The sequence below is a fragment of the Bubalus kerabau genome, chromosome X, assembly GCF_029407905.1.
Source record: "Bubalus kerabau isolate K-KA32 ecotype Philippines breed swamp buffalo chromosome X, PCC_UOA_SB_1v2, whole genome shotgun sequence".
Classification (NCBI taxonomy): Eukaryota; Metazoa; Chordata; class Mammalia; order Artiodactyla; family Bovidae; genus Bubalus; species Bubalus kerabau.
Genome location: NC_073647.1, coordinates 44680264 through 44694074, shown reverse-complemented (window position 1 = coordinate 44694074; position 13811 = coordinate 44680264).

Sequence of the window (13811 nt, the reverse complement as noted above, 5' to 3'; positions counted from 1 at the left end):
AACTGGGCCTAGAACTGCCTAAGAGACCTTGCTCACTGTGTTTTGCCTTTAGTCACATCCAAATCAAACTCATGCTGAACCAGCCGGCACATGAGCACTGGTTCTGGGCTTTAGCCCCGTGCCCTCCACTTTCCCCATCCTAAGATGGGGTGACACTGCAGCTACTGCTGTGGGGATCCCTGGAAGAAAGCAGGCCCTTATGACCCTCTGGCCACCTGGCTTGGGGGTTGAGCTTGGAGCCGAACTGTTGATCAAGGTAGAGCCTGAGGGAACCACAGACTACCTCAGCTCAGGATTCTTGTCTGAAATCCAGAGGGTGGTGAAGCCAGAGTCATCTGGGTCAGATGGGACAAATACTGGCCCAGAAACACCCTAAACATCAAATTCAAATAATAACCCCAACTGGATGCCTGTGGTTGAGTCAACTTTTGTAGTGCCCCTCTTGAAGGCTCTACAATGCCATTAAGCATCATCTAGCTAAAAGGCACTGTCTCTTTCTCCCTCCTTTTTTTCTGATGGATAAACAGAGGCCCAGAGGGCTTCGGTGACTTGTACAGCAGAATGAGGCCCCAGCTGCATTATCTTGGGGTGTGTGCTGCTCTAGGACCTGCGTGACCAGCTCTCTTTTCTGTGTAAAGGGGAAAATACTATACTCCAGGAGTTGGTGATGGACAGGGAGGCCTTGCATGCTGCAGTCCATGGGGTCGCAGAGTCAGACACGACTGAGTGACTGAATTGAACTGAACTATAGTTGGGGAGGGTGGTTGTTTCAACAGATTTTTATTTCTCACAGATCTGGAGGCTGTCAAGGAGATCAAGATCAAAGTGACAGCAATGTAGGTTTTATTCGGAGACCTCTTCGATTGGCTTGTAGGTAGCCACCAACTAGTTGTGAGCTGATGTGAGTGCCTCTTTGTGCACACAATGTGAGAGGGAGCAAGTCCTTTGTGTCTCTTCTTCTAGGTGCACTAATTCCACTATGAAGACCCCAGCCTTATGACCTCATCTACAGCTAATCACCTCCCAAAGGCCCCACCTCCAAATACCATCCCATTAGTGAGAGACCTTTAACATATGAGTCGAAGAGGGGCAGGCATTCAGTCCATAGCACCATGATAGAGATCTGGCTGCCTTGCAAATGTCAAGCTTCTCCTATGGGTCTGTGGCCTCACTGCCCCTTTAACTTACCACTGGGGATGGGGGCTTCCTTTGCCTTATTCCAGCAATGGCTCAATACTTTAAGACTGACATTCACAGTACATGATGACTTTAGGTTGGGTTATCCAAGCACCCCCTACCCCCTTTTCCCCTCCCCAGTGCACACACCTGGGAAGATGCTCTCCTTGGTGCTTGACTAAGAGCAAATCACTCTTCCTCCAGGGAGAACACTTGCCCGAAAGAAGAGAAGGAACCTGAGTGCAGAGCAGATGGGCACTGTGCCCTTGAACAACCAGGCTCACCTTTGATGGGATATACCAGGCACAGCCACAGTCTACAAAGAGAGGTTAGCCCCAGGCCAACTGTGTCGGGCCTCGGCTATCCAGAGGGCTTGGGCACACAGCCATTTGGGAAGGCAGGTGCCATTTCTAGGTTCCCAAAGTCAATCCTAAGTTCACAGAGAGTTGTAGTCAAAGATAGTTTTTATTAAGCAGTGAAACTGTGGTGATTTTAGCACAATTTGTTGACCTATTTCAGCTTCCCACAATTGGATTGCTATTTCCCGTGGGTTTCCCCAGTACAACTGTGGAGGAGGTACAGGCCTTGATGGTTGAAGCCAAGACCTCAAAATTCTCACAGCTTGAGATGGAACAGCTGTTTACTAGATTGCAAACTGTGCTGGAAAATATTTCTTGGCAGAAAAAGGGTATTCTAAGCTGAGCAGACTTCAGCCTGCCTGCGCATGGTAGAATAGTTAAGTGCAACACTGGGAAGCAAAATTTCCAAGACACAGGTTTTAAAGAACTAACAATTAAGACAGAAAGTATTAGGAAATAAATGTCTTCACCCCCACCCCCCACCTATGCAGGCTTTGTTGGCCTGTCTTACCCCCCTTCTCTCAAGGCCTGAGAGAAAAGTAGAGCTAATATGACTCTACAGATTCAAGTGGGACTGCTGTGATGACATACAGGAGTTTAGCTGGTTTGGCCCATTATTCCCAGAGGCTTGGACAGTCCCCAGTCCTGAAGAACGCTCGACTTGTTCAGTGGGTGCCACCTGCTGAGAGAAAGGGGACAAGATGGAGTCCTTTGCTAGAGTTCCTGGGCCCATTTTGCAGTGCTGTGAGGATCCCTTTGGTCTGAGCCAGTAAGCTGCTGAGAAGGATGTCTTTGGAAAACACAAGCCTGCAAGGTGCCGGTAGAAGTTGAAGCTGGGGGAATGGGATTCCCGCCCCCCAGCTTCTCTCTCCCAACAGCATAGTAGCTTAAAGAGCAGCAGAAGTAGGCGTGGGCTCTCCAAAAACTTGTCTGAATGCCTAAGGCTACTGGATTCCCTGTCTGGCTTCCCCCAACCCAGCTTCCAACAAGCCATGGCCAGCCAAGGCATTAGAAGATCTCTCTGGCCTCTCCCTGCCTCTACCTTTAGGTCTCACCATTCTACACAGACTAGATGACTTCCATGCAGAGCCTCACTGGCAGCTACCTGGCTCACTCAATGTGACATGGAGAGGTAACAACCCATTCTGGCCTGAGGACAGGGGAGGAGGGACAGACACAGAGATGGTGTCACCAAGAGTGGACTGTGGGGCACTTTGTGCAGGAGAAAGAGCAACCCCCTTGGGCTGGTTTTTGAAGGTGATAGATTTAAATGAGTTGAACTCAAGGGGGTGGGGGACAAGACTAGGGAAACAGAAGGAGCAGGGCTGGGCTATGGGCAGAAGCTGAAGGTGTTGGAGGACCTAGGGAGAGCAAGGCTCCAGAGCGTGGAGAAGAGGAGCCAGGGCAGAGTGTGGGAGCCCCCACAGTCTTGTGGACAGAGAGCATCTGACATGGTCCTGCCCTTGGCTGCTCCCCTGGTTCTTCTCCCACCTGTGTCACATCCCCGGGTCCTCTTTTCTCCAATAACTGGGCATCTGCCTCTCAGGGTAAGTGCTTGAGAACATGCATGAGGGTCTCAGCAGAGTCTGGCTTCGTAAGTGAACCACAGCATACACTGACCATCTGATGGCATCATGAAGGCTGCCCCTTTAATGGGCCACCTTTCTGGAGGGCTGGTGGCCCAGCTGGTCAAGGGGTGTTTGTGAAATGAATCATACCATTTAAAAAACCCAAACTCCTTCATTCTTCCTCAGTTTACTGGATTTTTGTTGTGGTTAGTTTTTTTTTTTTTTAAGGGGTTAAACCCTACACATGGACATCACCAGATGGTCAACACCGAAATCAGATTGATTATATTCTTTGCAGCCAAAATGGAGAAGCTCCAAACAGTCAGCACAAACAAGACCAGGAGCTGACTGTGGCTCAGATCATGAACTCCTTATTTCCAAATTCAGACTTAAATTGAAGAAAGTAGGGAAAACCACTAGACCATTCAGGTATGACCTAAATCAAATCCCTTATGATTATACAGTGGAAGTGAGAAATAGATTTAAGGGACTAGATCTGATAGACAGAGTGCCTGATGAACTATGGATGGAGGTTCATGACACCATAGAGGAGAAAGGGATCAAGACCATCCCCATGGGAAAGAAATGCAAAAAAGCAAAATGGCTGTCAGGGGAGGCCTTACAAATAGATGTGAAAAGAGAAGCGAAAAGCAAAGGAGAAAAGGAAAGATATAAACATATGAATGCAGAGTTCCAAAGAATAGCAATAAGAGATAAGAAAGCCTTCCTCAGCAATCAATGCAAAGAAATAGAGGAAAACAACAGAATGGGAAAGACTAGAGATCTCTTCAAGAAAATTAGAGATACCAAGGGAACATTTCATGCAAAGATGGGCTCAATAAGGGACAGAAATGGTATGGACCTAACAGAAGCAGAAGATATTAAGAAGAGGTGGCAAGAATATACAGAAGAACTGTACAAAAAAGAGCTTCATGACCCATATAATCACAATGATGTGATCAGTCACCTAGAGCCAGACATCCTGGAATGTGAAGTCAAGTGGGCCTTAGAAAGCATCACTATGAACAAAGCTAGTGGAGGTGATGGAATTCCAGTTGAGCTATTTCAAATCCTAAAAGATGATGCTGTGAAAGTGCTGCACTCAATATGCCAGCAAATTTGGAAAACTCAGCAGTGGCCACAGGACTGGAAAAGGTCAGTTTTCATCCCGATCCCAAAGAAAGGTAATGCCAAAGAATGCTCAAACTACCACACAATTGCACTCATCTCAAACGCTAGTAAAGTAATGCTCAAAATTCTCCAAGCCAGGCTTCAGCAATATGTGAACCGTGAACTTCCAGATGTTCAAGCTGGTTTTAGAAAAGGCAGAGGAACCAGAGATCAAATTGCCAACATCCGCTGGATCATCAAAAAAGCAAGAGAGTTCCAGAAGAACATCTATTTCTGCTTTATTGACTCTGCCAAAGCCTTTGACTGTGTGGATCACAAGAAACTGTGGAAAATTCTGAAAGAGAATACCAGACCACCTGACCTGCCTCTTAAGAAACCTATATGCAGGTCAGGAAGCAACAGTTAGAACTGGACATGGAACAACAGACTGGTTCCAAATAGGACAAGGAGTACATCAAGGCTGTATATTGTCACCCTGCTTATTTAACTTCTATGCAGAGTACATCATGAGAAACGCTGGGCTGGAAGAAGCACAAGCTGGAATCAAGATTGCCAGGAGAAATATCAATAACCTCAGATATGCAGATGACAACACCCTTATGGCAGAAAGTGAAGAGGAACTAAAAAGCCTCCTGATGAAAGTGAAAGAGGAGAGTGAAAAAGTTGGCTTAAAGCTCAGCATTCAGAAAACGAAGATCATGGCATCTAGTCCCATCATTTCATGGCAAATAGATGGGGAAACAGTGGAAACAGTGTCAGACTTTACTTTTTTGGGCTCCAAATCACTGCAGATGGTGACTGCAGCCATGAAATTAAAAGACACTTACTCCTTGGAAGGAAAGTTATGACCAACCTAGATAGCATATTGAAAAGCAGAAACATTACTTTGCCAACAAAGGTCTGTCTAGTCAAGGCTATGGTTTTTCCTGTGGTCATATATGGATGTGAGAGTTGGACTGTGAAGAAAGCTGAGCATCAAAGAATTGATGCTTTTGAACAGTGGTGTTGGAGAAGACTCTTGAGAGTCCCTTGGACTGCAAGGAGATCCAACCAGTCCATCCTAAAGGAGATCAGTCCTGGGTGTTCTTTGGAAGGAATGATGGTGAAGCTGAAACTCCAGTACTTTGGCCACCTCATGCAAAGAGTTGACTCATTGGAAAAGACTCTGATGCTGGGAGGGATTGGGTGCAGGAGGAGAAGGGGACGACAGAGGATGAGATGGCTGGATGGCATCACCGACTCGATGGACATGAGTTTGAGTGAACTCCGGGAGTTAATGGTGGACAGGGATGCCTGGGGTGCTGTGATTCATGGGGTCGCAAAGAGTCGGACATGACTGAGCAACTGAACTGAACTAAGCTCTTTTAAGATTTCTAAAGCCAGAACCCAAACACCCTTTGTTTGTGGCATTAGTCAGATTGAGAGTTTGTGGTCCCCAAGGGGACTTCTGGGAGTGTATCTGGGAGCCAAACCTGCTATGTGACTGTGGTCTTGACCAGCTCCCATCCCTGCCCTAGCAACATGGCCATTGCAGATGGTCCCCAAGGTGGGATTTGCCCTGCCAAATACGGGGCACTGCATGGTTGGATGCCAAGTACTCATCAGAAGGACTCCTGGTTTATTTTCAATACAAGGAAACACACCCACACCAAGCCTTGGATTTTGTAGCAGAACTAAAGATACAGAAGTTCAGAAAGGTATCCCATCTAGCGCATTGAGTTCAGCATATGGCAAGACTCACTCTGCCCAGGGAACACATTTTTGAGAAGTTTCCAAGTAGGACTGCATTTAATATCTATGAGAACGGCTCACTTTTTCATGGAAGCCTAGAGAGTCTTTTGTTCAGCCATGACTGCTACCTCCATGTGGGTACCTGTCCTCAAATTTTCTTGTGCTTTAAAGTGTGGGTTTCACACACAGAGCCTATGCAGAAGGGGTGTAGTGCTGTGCAGAACCTCCAACCTGGGTCGGGGGCAGAGAAGAAGGGAGTGCTATACCTGAGTACAGATGTCTTGGCCCAGGGTGGCCTGCTCATTGGGAGCCCAATTACTCATTTGGACTGCTTGGTAAAGATGACTCTGCAACTCTTGAGGCCGTTGCCAGAGGTAGATGTAGTCCTGTGGAGTCTCCAGTGTTACAAGCTGCGGGTTTTGAGTGGTAGTAGTCTGAAGGAGATTGGTAGAATAAATGGCACGGGACCCTTGGCCGTGGGTCAAAGAAAAAAGATTCATGTGGTGCTGATGGTTTTCAGGAAAGAATCTGTAATGGAAGAAACATGTTACAGAGACACGGGTCTAACAATGAGGCCCAAGAGACATCATCTTGCTCATTAAGAAGTGCTCAGAGAACCTTTGGTTTGGGTGGCCAAATCAGGAGTCACTTGCTTGGACTCTCACTTTGGCCTAAATAAGACTCAATTGGAAACACTGAGAAAATTTAGTCATTTGTATCAAGTGGTATTGTTGCTATTACTTGGACGGTCCTGCTTCTTTCAATATGGTGATCTCTGTGTAAGTCACTTCACCGACTCCGAAGTCAGGGATTTGCCCTTCATCACCGAAGGAGCCCGAGACCCAGAGAGGCTGCAAGTCTGCTTTCTCCTCTAAGTCCAGGGTTCCCTCTATCACCCTAAACTTGAAGGTTGTGTTATAAACAGAGATTTCTGAGCATCATCCCAGTCTCTGAATATGCACTTTCAATAACCTCCTCAGGTTGATTCTGATAATTAGGCCAGTGGGAAACATGGCATTAACCCATCCCACATGTCAGGGTCACTGTTCCTAAAGGAAGACCCAGAAGGAACTCAGGAGAGCTTTAGGAGACCTGCCCAGAGACTGGCATTCATTCAAGAATAAATATTGGGCACCAAGACTGTGCTTACATAACCTTTCATTGCTGAGCAGAACCTTATTTTTCTGGCATTGAGACCAAAGATTTTATCCCTGAGCAGAAACCATTCCTGCCCTCATACTGCCTCCCAGGACTCTGTCTTTCTATATTCTTGGCTCTTTAGGTATCCAATGCCATATGGATTGTCAGTGCCATGGAGATCCCTTCACCTGCTCTACTGTGACCACAGGATCCCAGGAAAATGGAAGCAGGGAGTTAGGAGCCAGGAGTCACTCAGCTGGGGACGCTCAAGACTTCCCAATAGACACCCTGTACCATGAGACTTGGCTTGGCTAGAAGTCAAGCAATTTCAAGATCGGCGTGCTACTTCCCTAGCTTGGAGACTTCCTGATCTAGCCTCCTTATTTTCATGGAGACAACTCTGTTCCATCAAGGCATGCTTGGCTATGGATCATGCCAGCAGAGGCAGTGAGGCCACAGAGCAGGATGAATTGGAGCATGTTGCTTGGGATAGGGGACTTTGGGTGCCCATGGGCACGTTGCCCATGGTTTCGGACGTGATGTCCAGCCACCATAGGAAAGCAGTGACCTCAGTCCTTATGACCATTTCACGGCCTCCTTACCTGAATCTACCATTTTCTGGGCCATTGAAGTTTTCTGCATAATAGTAACCAGAAGCATTGAAGTTTTCAGTAAGGTAGTAGCCAGGGGCATTGAGGCTTTCGGCACGATAGTAGCCAGAGGCACTGAGATTTTCTGCACGATAGTAGCCAGAAGGCTGCTGTTCAGCCACCATTTGGGTAGGAATAAACATGGGTGGTGGTGGTGGTCGTCGTCATAGGGGTAGGGGTAGGGGCATGAAACCATCATTGTAGCGCAACATAGAGAAACTAGGTTGGTTTGGCACAAATACTTGCATTGCTTGGTTTTCTCTGGTGGTATTACACTGTTGTGGCTGCTCGGGCAGCAGCAGCAGCTGCTGCTGCTCCTGCTGTTGCTGTTCCTGCTGCTGTTGTTGCAGCTGCTGCTGTTGCTCTTTGTTCACCTCCTCCTGAATGGGCACCTGCATCCACAGGAAAGAGAGAAGAGCAACTCAGTGTCTGCCAGAGCCTCATACATGGAACAAACTCTCCATCTTCTGTGGCAGAAGACAACAGGAACACTTCCTCTCTGGGTGCCCTGGCAGCCTGGTGACTCTGCTCCCAGCTGTGAGAAGCTGGGGTCCAGAACCCATGTGTGCATGTGCACCCAGGTACAGCTGGCCTGGACGTTTTATCTCAGGCAAACGAACTGTACCCAACCGGGAAACCACCACTCCCACCAGAGAAACAGGGAGCCCACGCTTTCATAAGAATGAACTCTGCCTTTGGCTACAGCGATGAAAGCGGCCTGCTGTACCTTGGAAAATGTGTCAAAAGTCTGCTGAAGCTCCTCGTGGATCTGAGAAGAACGTGGTAAACATGAACCACTGACAGATGTGGCCTCCGAAATATCGGAGAAGGGACTCTTCATTGCCTCAGAGTGTGGTTTCTTGGGTGTTGGCTCCAACAAATCAGGACTAAGAACATGGCCTACGATGGATGGCAGTGCCTGTAAGGACACAGTATCACAAAGGTCTTACTCAGGGCCCACAGCTTTCCTTAGGGCAGAAGACATGCGGGTCATGGAGCAAGACTGCCAGCTCACAGAAAGCCTTGGCCCATCTCAGCTCCTGCAACTAAAAGAAAAGGAGCAAAGCCCTAAGTCCCTGCAAAAGATCATTCCAGATGTGCCATGCTTCCCTGGAGGCAGTTGCCCTCACTACTAGCAGGCCCTATCGACTAACCCCTTGGAGGCTGTCCAGGTCCCTTACTCGTCTCCCTTTTGCCACTGGCATGGAACTGGTCTCTGACCTGTGGCTTGGAATTGTTCCTCTCTTGGAGCTGCTTCTTCAAAGTTTCTAGGGAGCTCCTCTGGTTTTTTAGTTCAGTTTTCAGTAGTTGTGTTTTCTCATTCAGCTGTTCCTGGAATTTCTTCATCATTTCCTCTTCCTGTCTCTTGAGGTATGAGGTGATGTGCGGTGACAGCTGTAGGGGCTGTGGGGAGACATCACTATGGTTTATATATGGGGCCACCAGCTTCTCCAAATTCTACCACATGGTTTCATTCCCAAGCTTTGGCATACTGATAATGTGAACAACAACACCCCAACCCTGATTTCATTCACTACTAGAAAGTGTGAAGAAATGTTAGGGAATCCAGAAATCCTATCATCAGAAAAGATTATGGGGAATGTTTAGTCTAATTTTTCCCCAAACATTGACTCAGAGACATGAAATAACCTTCCCACAGTCCTTAGTGAAAGAGTCAGAGTGTAGCAGGTCAGATCACAAATGAGACATGTGGAAACATCCATCAAAGCTCCTGCTAGTGATGCAGAAAGAAGAAAGAGGCTCAACTGGCACTTCCTTTCATCCAAGCACTCATCTAAGCACCATCAGAATCCACAGATCTGACTTTCACACAACTATGGTATCCACATACAACTTGTGTGGAACACTCTCCCCTTAGCCCTAGAAATCTAATTTTAACTTGAGTATCAGCCTCAGATCTGCTGATAAACAGATGTATGTGTGTGCTTAGTCACTCAGTTGTGTCTGACTCTTTGTGACCCCACGGACTGGAGCCCATCAGGCTCTTCTGTCCATGGGGATTCTCCAGGCAAGAATACTGGAGTGGGTTGCCATGCCCTCCTCCAAAGAATCTTTCCAACCAGGGATCAAACCCAGGTCTCCCACGTTGCAGGCGGATTCTTTACTTCCTGAGCCACCAGGGAAACCCAAGAATACTGGAGTGGGCAGCCTATCCCTTCTTCAGGGGCTTTCCCCAACCCAGGAATTGAACCTACATTACAAGCAGATTCTTTACCAACTGAGCTACCAGGGAAGCCCAAACAAATGTATAGGTTAATAAAATTAGAAACTGTGTTGCAGGACAAACTAATGCTTTGCATTGGCAGAAAAGGGATAAGGCAAGTCACACTTGAAAGGGAAGCTGGGAAAAGAGCCTTGTGCAGACCATACACATTTAGGTGGCCAGGGAACTTAAACGCTGCTGCCAGGAGGCATGTTCTAAAGCACAGATTTGATTGGGGAAGTGACATGCTCAGATTAGTGTTGTAGAACATGTCTTTGGGCAGCAGTGTGGAAGATGAACTGACAGGACAAAGTAAGTCTGGAGTCAGAAAAAAAACCTAGTGAGGAGGCAACAGAGTTAATTTAAGACAGAGATAACTGGGACCTGAAACAGATCAGAGACAGGAGACAGACAGGAAGAGTCAGAGGAGTGACCAAGATGGAAGAGTAGGAAGACCCTGAGCTCATCTGCTCCCATGGGAGCACCAAAATTCTATCTACCGAGCAACTATTGATGAGAAAGATCTGAAGACCAGAACAAAAGATCTTCTACAACTACAGATCTTCTCTACAGAGAAGGAACCATGAAGAGATGGGTAGCAAGAGTGGAGTTGCATGACAGTTCAGTCACATACCCTAGGGTAGGTGACCCACAGACATGAAGACAATTACAATTGCAGAGGTTCTCCCTGGGGTGTGAGAGGTCTGAGCCCCACATCAGACTTGCCAGGCTGAGGGTCCTGCCCAGGAAGCTGAGTTCCCAGATCATTTGGCTTTGAAAGCCAGTGGGACTTACTTTCAGGAGAGCCAAGGGGCATAGGAAATAGAGATTTCACTCTTACAGGATGCACACAAAGTCTAACATACTCCTGGATCCAGGACAGAAGCAGTAACTGGATAGGAGGCTGGGTCAGACCCACCTGCTGATTGTGGACAGCCTCCCAAGAGGCAGAAGGCAACTGTGGCTCCCCTCGGGGACATAGACACTGACAGTAGCCATTTTTGGAGTTCATTCTCCTATGTGGACACTGGTGTTGGCAAGGGCCATTGTGGGATCCTCTCTCAAGCTTATTAGCCCTGGGACCCAGCCCTGTCCTGGCCCAACAGTCTATAGGTGCCAGTTCTGAGATGCCTCTGATCTGGCCAAACAAATAGCCATACAAGGGTACAGGCCCACCCACCAACAGGCTGGCTGCCTCAGGACCACCTGAGCTTTCAGCTACCTCTGGACTTGACCCAATCCACCAGAGGGCTCAGGACATGGACTTGCCCACCAGTGAACTGCCACTACTCCTGGTACCTCCTGGGTCCCCACCCTGCTCACTAGCTGGGCAACATCAGCTCTGGGACCCTGAGGGCTCTGCAGCCAGAAATATCAGGTCCCAGCTCCATTCACCAGGAGCTGGCACTGTCCCCAAGACACCCTGGGTCCCAGGCCAATCCACTGGTAGGAAGATACCAGCTCCAGGACCACAGTAGCCCCACAGACGGCCCTGTCAGGATCTCGTCTAAAGACATCACCAAAAAACTACTAGAATTTATAAATGAATTTGATAAAGTTGAGGATACATTAATATATGGAAATCTGTTGCATTTGTATACATTATCGACAAACTATCAGAAAGATAAATCAATAAAATAATCCCATTTATAATTACATCAAAAGCAATAAAATCCTTAGGAATAAAGCTACCTAAGGGGTTTAAAGACCTGTACTCTGAAAACTGTAAGACACTGGTGAAATAAACTAAAGATGACATGAACAGATGGAAAGTTATACTGTACTCATAGATAGAAATAATGTCAAAATGACCATACTACCAGAGGCAATGTACAGATTCAAAGGAATCCCTATCAAAATACCAATGGTGTTTTTCACAGAAGTAGAACAAATAATTCTAAAATTGTGTGTGGAAACACAAAAGACACTGAATAACCAAGACAATCTTGAGAAAGAAGAACAAGGCTGGAGGTATCATGCTTGCTGACTTCAGACTATACTACAAAGCTACTGTAATCAAAACAGAATGGTACTGGAACAAAAGCAGACATATAGGTCAATGGAACAGAAAAGAGAACCCTGAAATGCACCCACACTTATATGGGTAATTAATTTACAACAAAGGTGGCAAGAATATACAATAGAGAGAAAACAGTCTCTTCAATAAGTGTTGTTGGGAAAACTGTACAGCTACATGCCAAAGAATCTCACAACATACATAAAAATAAATTCAAAATGGATTAAAGAGTTAAATGTAAGCCCTGAAGCCATAAAACTTCTAGAAGAAAACATAGGCAGTATGCTCTTTGATATCAGTCTTAGTAATATTTTTTGATATGTCTCCCCAGGCAAGGGAAACAAAAGCAAAACTAAACAAATGGGACTATGTCAAACTAAAAAGCCTTTGGACAGCAAAGGAAACTATCAACAAAATGAAAAGGCTGCCTACAAAATGGGAGAATATATTTGCAAAAGAAATATCTGATTAGTGGTTAATATCCAAAATACACAAAGAACTGATACAATTCAACATCAACAAACAAATAAACAGTCCCCAAATGGGCAGGGGATCCAAACAGATATTTTTTCCAAAGAAGACATACATATTACCAAGAGGCACATGAAAAGATGGTCAACATCACTAATTATCAGGGAAACATAAATCAAAATCACAATGAGATGTTATCTCACACCTGTGAGAATGGCTATTATCAAAAAGACAACAAATAATCAAAGTGTTGGTGGAGATATGGAGAAAAGGGAACTCTCCTGCATTGTTGGTGGGAATGTAAATTTGTATAGTCCCTATGGGAAAACAGTATGGAGATTCCTCAAAAAATGAAAAATGAAACCAGCATAAGATCCAGAAATCCCACTCCTGGGTATTTATCTGAAGAAAAGAAATACACTAATTAGAGAAGGGTGTTGGAGAAGACTCTTGAGAGTCCCCTGGACTGCAAGGAGATCCAACCAGTCCATCCTGAAGGAGATCAGCCCTGGGATTTCTTTGGAAGAAATGATGCTAAAGCTGAAACTCCAGTACTTTGGCCACCTCATGTGAAGAGTTGACTCATTGGAAAAGACTCTGATGCTGGGAGGGATTGGGTGCAGGAGGAGAAGGGGATGACAGAGGATGAGATGGCTGGATGGCATCGCTGACTCAATGGACGTGAGTCTCAGTGAACTCTGGGAGTTGGTGATGGACAGGGAGGCCTGGCGTGCTGCAATTCATGGGGTCGAAGAGAGTCAGACACGACTGAGCGACTGATCTGATCTGATCTGATCTGATGTTCACTGCAGCACTATTTACAATAGCCAAGATATGGAAGCAATGTAAATGTCCAGCAAAAGATGAATGAATAAAGATGGAGCATACATACATTTGAGATTCCCGGGTAGCACAATGGTAAAGGACCTGTGCACCAGTGCAGGAGATACAAGAGATGCAGGTTCAACTCCTGGGTTGGGAAGATCTCCTGGAGAAGGAAACGGCAATCCACTACAGTATTCTTGCCTGGAAAACTCCATAGACAGAGGAGCCTTGTAGGCTACAGTCCTTGGGGTCACAAAGAGTCAGACACTATTGAGCAACTGAGCACAGCCCAAACATATAATTGGAATATTATATGTTATATGGAATATATATATTCAGTCATTAAAAGGAATGAATCTTTGTAATTTGCAGCAACATGGGTGGACCAATAGTGTATAATGCTAAGTTAAGTCAGAAAGAGAGAGAAAAATACATTGATTTCACTTAAATATGGAAAGTAAAAAGCAAAGCAAATGAACAAGTAAGACAAATCAGAATCAGAGTCATAGATACAGAGAA